We start from the raw sequence: 8960 nt of genomic DNA, 5'->3' as shown, positions 1-8960 counted from the left end.
GTTTTGCTCCTGTGAGTCAGACCCTACAAAGCCATAGGAGGGCAGTGCTTGCAGCAGCCCATGTGGGCAGAAAATTCTGGCATTATTCATGTGCAGGTGTTGACTCCAGAGGCACTGTTTCTTGTAATTCCACACACACAAAAATAACCTGGAAGATTTTGATCAGTTCAGTTCAGTTCAGTCGCTCAGTCGTGTCCAACTCTTTGCAACCCCATGAATCACAGCACTCCAGGCCTCCCTGTCCATCACCAACTCCCGGAGTTCACTCAAACTCATGTCCATCGAGTTGGTGATGCCATCCAGCCATCTCATTCTCTCTCGTCCCCTTCTCCTCCTGCCCCCAATCCTTCCCAGCATCAGAGTCTTTTCCAGTGAGTCAACTCGTTGCATGAGGTGGCCAAAGTATTGGAGTTTCAGCTTTAGCATCAGTCCTTCCAATGAACACCCAGGATTGATCTCCTTTAGAATGGACTGGTTGGATCTCCTTGCTGTCCAAGGGACTCTCAAGAGTCTTCTCCAGCACCACAGTTCAAAAGCATCAGTTCTTTGGCGATCAGCTTTCTTCACAGTCCAACTCTCACATCCATACATGACCACGGGAAAAACCATAGCCTTGACTAGACGGACCTTTGTTGGCAAAGTAATGTCTCTGCTTTTTAATATGTTGTCTAGGTTGGTCATAACTTTCCTTCCAAGGAGTAAGCGTTCACATCTCCTTTAATTCAGCAGGTGGCACTTAAATTTCAAAAGGAATGTGATCTCTATTATTGTAAAAGCAGCAAAACTGATGTGGCAGTGAGAGGCTATGATCTGCAGAGAGGTATAGAGCTTGCTAACAGGACACGGTGTTCTTGGGGTCAAGAGAGATGGGCCATTCACAAATCTGTGCCTTAATTTTTATAAGCGAAAATGTTCATTTCTCAGCCATGTCTGACTCTTTACGACCCCATGAACTGTAGCCCTCCAGGCTACTCTGTCTATGGAATGTTCCAGGCAAGAATACTGGAGTGGGCTGCCATTCTCTTCTCCAGGGGATCTTCCCCACCCAGGGATCAAACCCAGGTCTCCTGCATTGCAAGCAGATTCCTTACTGTCTGACAGACAACAAAGATGAGTGAGCAGGAGGATGCAGGAGAGTGCTCCAAAAGAGTCATGACGTCTTCCCCAGTTCCCAGACCAGAGTTAATTGTCAGACACAGAATCCATTGACCAAAGGGAAGGAGGGATCCTTATGATTAAAAACTCTGCAGCACCCTGGCAGATATATGCAGCCATCATTCCCCAAGTCTGTCCCACAAAGAGACCCACATCGTTCACCTTGGTGACTGAACGCGGGCAAGAGAGGAAAGACGCAAACACTGTAAGGATGTCTAGAAACGGGATGCTGTGGGAAGTGATACTCAGGCCTTCACTCCGTCAATGTCACCAGTGGAGTGGGAGCATGTGTGCACCAGGAACATATGGAGTTCTGGCCTAGATCTGACCAAGAGAACTCCTGCCTGCCACCTCCAGAAGTGTGATTAGAACAGATGGGCTTGATGATGGGCACAAGCCCTGAATGCATGCAAGGCCATTAGTATAGACACTATCAGAGCAGGGGAGACCAAGTGCACTCCCTGCACCTTGACTGTGAGAGTAAATACAAACCAAGATTTCCTCTGGTTTGGGAGATGTGAAACATCAATGACACCCTTAACACCAAAAGGATGCAGGGAGGTGGTCCCCACCATACCTCCTCAGCGGTCTGGACCCTCCTCAAACCTATAGGCTCCTAAGGAGGACTGTGGACCACCACCCACTCGATAGCAGCTGCTTTGCCAGGTTTGTTATCTTTGCAGGAACACATGGCCACCTCCTCGCATACAGCATGCAGCCACTGGTCCTCATGAGCTAGGTTCTGTCAGAGCCACAAAGGGAGGCGACTGCAACAGTAATCCACCACAAAACAGAAGTGGCGTCTCTGAGGAGATCAGACCCAAGCAGGGCCATAGATTACAAGAAGGTGAGCTAAACCCCAATATGACCTGCAGATGTGACACAAGCACCTCTGCTGCAGTTTATTCCTGGAGATTAATGGACCAGGAAGCTCTTTCCTGACCAGCTGCTTGGGGTGTAGAAATGCTGAGCATAGATGAGGGATGGTTTTGATGAACTGAAAGTGCAGGTGGAAATGGACTCCTGCTGCAAAGCACCTCCACCACATGTGGCCATAGAGACAGTGGTGAGCAGATATCCGCTCCCAGTGGAAGCAACTTCAGATGATGCCTCTAGGGATCCACTATATATGGATAAAGAAAATGGCCCAAGCCAAGAATAAACATGGGCTTAAAGACGATGGAAAATGGACTGGACAGTAGGTCAGGTACTTAGAATGAGAAATTTTGGTAGGTTACCACTAGTAGGTTTGGAGAAGGGGTACATCAACGAACCTATAGGAAGGGACACCAAAAAGGAAGATATTTGCATTGCCTCTTACTACTCACAAAAGCATGCAGCACTCAAGAGGCGAGGAACGTCGACAAAGACCCAATGCCTGAAGAACTGAGAGCGCCCAGCCTCTGTCAGTGGTCCCTCAGGGCTGCACAGTGCTCTCATGTGTGGAGGAGCCATGGGGCCGAGGATGAGGCTGCATCTGGGCTCAGCAGCACAGGCGCCACCTGCAGGCCAGATGAACTATGGCACCTACCAGGTGTTTGCCCTGCCATGGACAGAGAGTGATGCTGACCCCTCAGTGGCACCGTCCCTCCAGAAGGTCATTGAGCCACTAATGGTGAGTTGATCACTACATCTCACTTCCATCCTTGAAGGAGGAGAAGTTTATTTTCACTGAAATCGATAGGTACACGTTCTAGATGTGGGTTTCGCTTTCCTGCTTGCAGCACCTTGTCTGGCACCACTATTTGAGGGCTCACAGAAAGCAGAACTGACTGACACAGGATATTTCACAAAACCATCCAAGACAGAGAGACCCTCTAACAGCACACCAGGGGCTCAGAGGGCAAGTGGTCATGGGATCTAAAGTCGGTATCTCAGCCCCCACCATCCAGAAGCTGCTGATCTTCTGGAACAGTGGATTGGCCTCTAAAGAGCACATGTAGCGTGCACACTGGGATATGAGAGCCCATGGTACTGGGGTGTCACCCTCCAGGGACTGGACATGCTCCACATCTGTCATCCTTAGTTCCCCATGAGGTAAGATGCATGGTCCTTGAACCAGAGGGTAGAGTGACCCCACTGATTACCACTTCCACTGACCCATGACCCCACCTTCAACCACTCCCAGAGATCTATGACTCCCCGTACAACCACTCCCAGTGACTCATGACCCCACCTGCCACCACTCCCAGTGACCCACAAGGGAAGTTGTGCTTCCTGTTCTTAAGAGTAAGTTCTATAGTTCCACAGCAGGGAAATCCACATTAGCCACATCTAGCAATTTACATTTGACTTCACATTATGTTAAGTAGAAGGCCAGGCCCTGGGACACACTAAGCACACTTGAGTTCACAATACCCAGGCTCATGTGGCTACTGGTTACCCTACTGCTGGTGGTGACACACGACAGGCTGTTCCCAAAGCAAGAAGGTTCCCCCAGGAGACACGATAACAGTCCTACTGACCCATGAGCCATGGTTCCCATCTGGGCACTTTGGGCTCCTCCTGCTAGGGGACCAGCACACACAGAGAACTGTTCCCGTCCTGGCAGGCAGAGCTGACCTTGATCCCAAGGAGTGTGCGGGTTACTCTGGCACAGGGGGAACAGCGAGGAAACATCTCTAACAGCCAGGTGATGTGTCTTGGATTCCTGCCCCATTTCTGTGGTGAATTGACAAGTCCAAGAACAAGGGTCTGAGAAGGGCATCGGGCCCAGGGCTTCAGAACCCTGAGGGACACAGTCTGTATAACCTCACCAGGGAAGCCACTGGAAATGGCCGAGGTCCTGACTGAGAGTGCAGGGGATTTAGAATGGATCTCAGGCAAGAGAGAGTGATGGTCATTTGTGGTGCAACACCTGCTGCAACTATGAGGGCCCAGCATTTGTCTGGTCTTTCTCTCTGAGCTTCTTTAGGAGGGTAGGAGACCAACAAGAATCCTCAAGGAGCTGTCCTCAGATGAGGCCATCTTTCCAGATGAAGGGAGTGTATGTCAGTGTTGGGAGGGGTGGATTATAGTGGATGCTGTGGTGCCACCCAGATCTCCTCTTTGTCACTAGCCCACTCATTTGCCCAGGGCCACCGGTGTTGGTGGATGAGGACTCAGAGCAAAAGTTACCCTCCACTGGAGGGGCTGCCTCCCTGGGGGCAGCTCGTTGTGAGAGACTACTCATGGGATCAGTGTGGGCGGGATACAGCAGCCTGACCCCCTCACCTTGATTAGGTTGATCTCTGTAGGTTCTTGACTTTCTGAAAATTACTATGACCACTGTGCTCTGAAATGGCACCAGAGGTGAACAACAGAAAGAAATGCAAGTTAGATATAGAGCCTTAGCCTTTGGAGGTTGAAGTCATGGGCAGGGGGATCCCTGTGCCCTGTCAGAAGTTCCAGGAGTATGACTCCCAAGTATTTGTGTTGGACCTAATCACAAAGCTGTATCTCAAGACTTCTGTGCCCTGATGGTTATTTTGGCAAGTCAGATCATCTTCTTGACCAAGTGAATGAACGGAACAGAACTAGTAAGCATTTCCCATTGCTATCATGATTGGAATATTTGTACATCACACAGTAATGCGGAGGAGTATGAACAAGCACTGCACTCTGTATTTCAAATGCCAGGGTTCCTTTACCGCTCCAGTGAGGAAACGCCCGAGACCCACATGTGGAAGAATAACACTGTGATGAAGCCAGCTACTTCCCATCCTCATTTGAGTCTGGGGATGATGTGGTGGGGAGCAGGCTGGTGACCACACCTGTCATCTGCTACAGCCTTTCATCTGCTCCACCTGTCTGTTTGTGGACACTGAGGTCCTCTCTGGCTCTGTGGTGGCTGACACACTATCCCGGCAACGCTCTTCTGGCTAAACCTCAGAAAGGACCATCTTCTACCACCCAGACTCACTGATCATTTTCATCAAAGATTGGGAATTAAGGAATCATTTGAATAGTCATCCATAATCATAACCTTTTGTCATTATTTACATTGCACAGAGTTGTTATTTACTAGACACCATGACACTCTCCAAAAGCGACCTCAACTGTCCACTTATCTGAATCACAATAATTGTGACAGGGGACTATCATCTCGGGACCTTCACACACCGACTTGCAAGGGAATGCCAACACTACGCCCATCTTGGGCTGGGAGGTTGTCCGGACAGGGACAGGAAGAGTAGAGCCCCGAGATGCAGAGAGTGAGGCCAGGTTGGGGACATTGGGTGCAAGGGGTCCACAGTAGGGGTGGACGGCTGCTTGGCTTTTCCTAGCACCCTGACAAACCTCATTTTTATTTGATAGTATAAAGCCTTCCCTGATTTTGAGGTTAGTGCCCTCACAATGATGAAAAAAATTTGTTTCACTAGATATTAAATTGTAGCTTTGTTAATTAAGGTCTGTGTTGGCCAAGGCTCACTTCCCAGTTCATTCCTTGCTGTTGTGTTACATTGTCAAAAAGTTTAATTGAGCTATTAACAGACACTCTAAGTTTGTTCCTAAAGCTTAACTCATTAATCTATCTTTGGATAAAGATCAGATGCCCTGTGACCTGCAACCAGAGAATTCTGAAAAAGACATAATTCAAAAGACTATCACCGACCTGGACAGACAGAGCCTTATCAAGGTCCTCTTAACTTAAGGTGCTCTTAATAACCTCATGCACATTATAACTCAAGGGAATTAACTCTTCAATTAATTTAAAATCACAAAGATTCCCTGCAATGGATTGGCCTATAGAGAGGACTGCTGATCTCAAAATCACCTTAAAACAGTGCTCAGAGGAAAAACTACACTCACATGAGAAAAAAAAAAAAAAGATGACATCAGAAGTGGACAACTTACCCAATATCCTCGACCTGCTTTGTATGGGTCTCATACTGTTTTCTTGACTTCTTGGACCTTTGTATGTGAATCAGATGTTTTTATATCATAAACATGACCACATGCTAGTTTTAAAAATCAATCCAATTATTGGGTTTGTGTCAGTTATCTGTGTCTAGCATTTCTGGGTTACTTTGGTGGGTTTATCCTCTCCAAGGCTTTAATTGGTTGACTCTTGGGAAATCTATCTCAAATGAAAAAATATATATAGTCATGTTCAGGCTACTATTGATATTATAAGACCCCGTCACCTTATCAGTTAATAATGCCAGCTCTGACCTTGGTGTTAAATATAAATTTTCCTCTATTGCGCAAGTTCAATCAGAGCAACAAACAAAATTTCAACCAAAGAATAAAACCTCTCACAACTACGGGATGGATTTATGTAGTTAACATCAGGCTATGGTAATTTAAAGTCTCCTCTATTCCTCTATGCTGGGAACGACTAAATCATACTAAAGATAATCAGTCTAGTAACACTAGAAAACAGGCTGGGTGCCTTATGGACAATGCCAATATATAGTTTCCCTAAGAAAGAAAGATTGGTACAGAACAGTCTAAGTCAGATGACTTAGGTACATACTGGGCTACAACTAATGGAGGTTCTTGACTTAAGTTCTTACTAATGATCTTACTATTGAAAATTGAAAGTGTTAGTTGCTCAGTCGTGTCTGACTCTTTCCGTCCCCATGCACTATAGCCTGCTGGGCTCCTTTGTCCATGGAATTCTCAAGGTAAGAATACTGAAGTGAGTAGCCATTCCCTTCTCCAGGGGATCTTCCCAACCCAGGGATTGAAGCTGGGTCTCGTGCATTGCAAGCAGATTCTTTACCATCTGAGACACAAGGGAAGCCCATGACCTTACCATTACTGCCAGCTATATTGTTTTCTATATTGACTGTTTAAAAAATTGTTGCCCCTTACATTACAAGTGTGTGACTGAGCACTGATAAAATGATAGTATACATGTTCACGTGAAATCAGTGATTGCAAAGGTGTAACTGTAGATATGGGGAAGAAAACAAAAGGGAATATTTTTGTGGACCAAGAGGCTAATAAGTACAGGCATTTCAGTGAATTTTAAATACTGTTTTGAACTGTTCTGAATTTTGAATACTGTTTTGAACTGTGCCTAATTCAGTAACAACACATTGCCTGTTAACATCATCTTCACAAGACCTGGGAATGAGCATTCCTAGCAACATGGGGAAATACGGTCATGTAGTGCCCCAAACCCATGGTCAGATTCATGACTCTTAAGGGACTCTGCCAGTTGGAAGCTGGCACTTTTGATCTATCTCTACAAAAGATTAAATCATGTCCACTGAAGCTGCTGATCATCAAAACCCCCTGAAAGCAATTCAGTGTGGAAATTAGGAACGAGGCACTCTGTGCTCTGGAAAAACTGGAAGAAGAGGCTTTCAGATAGACACTTTCAGGAGATTTTTATGAGCCTTTATTCTTGCACATTCTCATACCTAGAGAAATACTGACATCATTGAAGGTGACAGTCACTTAGGCTATTAAGGGAAAATTATGATTAAAGTCAAAATAGAGTAGCTGTTGTTGTTCAGTGGCTCAGTTGTGTCTGACTCTTTGTTACCCCATGGACTGCAGTAGACCAGGCTTCCCTATCCTTCATGCTCTCCTGGAGTTGGCTCAAACTCATGTCCATTGTCTTGATGATGCCACCCAACCGTCTCATCCTGTCACCCCCATTTTCCACCTGCCCTCAATCTTTATGAGCATCATGGTCTTTTCCAATGAGCTGCCTCTTCGAATCAGGTGGCCAAAGTATTGGAGTTTCAGCTTCAGCATCAGTTTTTCCAATTAATATTCAGGGTTGATTTCCTTTAGGATTGACTGGTTTGATCTCATTGCAGTCCAGGGGACTCTCAACAGTCTTCTCCAGCACCACAGTTCAAAAGCATTAATTCTTTGGTGCTCAGCCTTCTTTATGGTCCAACTCTCACATCCATACACGACTACTGGAAAAAACAAAGCTTTGACTAGACAGACCAGCAAACTGATATCTCTTCTTTTTAATAGGCTGTCTAGGTTTGTCATAGCTTTCTCTCAAGGAGCAAGTGTCTTTCAATTTCATGGCCACAGTCACCGTCCACAGTGATTTTGGAGTCCAAGAAAATAAATGCTGTCACTGCTTACATTGTTTCCCCATAGATTTGCCAAGAAGTGATGGGACTGGATGCCATGATCTTAGTTTTTTGAATGTTGAGGTTTAGGTCAGCTTGTTCATTCTCCTCTTTCACCTTCATCAAGAGGCTCTTTAGTTCCTCCTCGCTTTCTGCCCTTAGAGTGGTGTCATTTCCATGCTGTGCTGTACTTAGTCACTCAGTCATCTCTGACTCTTTGCAACCCTATGGACTGCAACCCACCTGGCTCCTCTGGCCATGGGGAATCTCCAGGCAAGAATGCTGGAGTGGTTTGCCATGCCGTCCTCCAGGGGACCTTCCCAAACCAGGAATTGAACCCACGTTTGCCCCATTGCAGGCGGAATCTTTACCGTCCGAGCCACCATAGAAGGCCTCATTTGTATATCTGAGGTTATTGATATTTCTCCCAGCAATCTTGATTCCAGCCTGAGTTGCATCCAGCCCAGCACTTTGCGTGATGTACTCTGCATATGTTAAACAAGCAGGGTGACAATATACAGCTTTGACGTTCTCCTTTCTCAATTTGGAACCAGTACGTTGTTCCACATCCAGTTTTGACTGTTGCTTTTTAATCTGCATAAAGGTTTCTCAAGAGGCAATTTTGGTGGTCTGGTATTCTCATCTCTTTCAGAATTTTCCACAGTTTGTTGTGATCCACACAGGCAAAGACATTATCGTAGTCAACGAAGCAGAAGTAGATGTTTTTCAGGAATGCTTTTGCTTTTTCTATGCTCCAACAGAGTTTGGCAATTCGAT

Source organism: Moschus berezovskii, chromosome X (genome assembly GCF_049115385.1).
Source record: "Moschus berezovskii isolate FMDL1 chromosome X, NW_MosBer_1.0, whole genome shotgun sequence".
Lineage (NCBI taxonomy): Eukaryota > Metazoa > Chordata > Mammalia > Artiodactyla > Moschidae > Moschus > Moschus berezovskii.
This window is presented reverse-complemented; position numbering follows the sequence as displayed.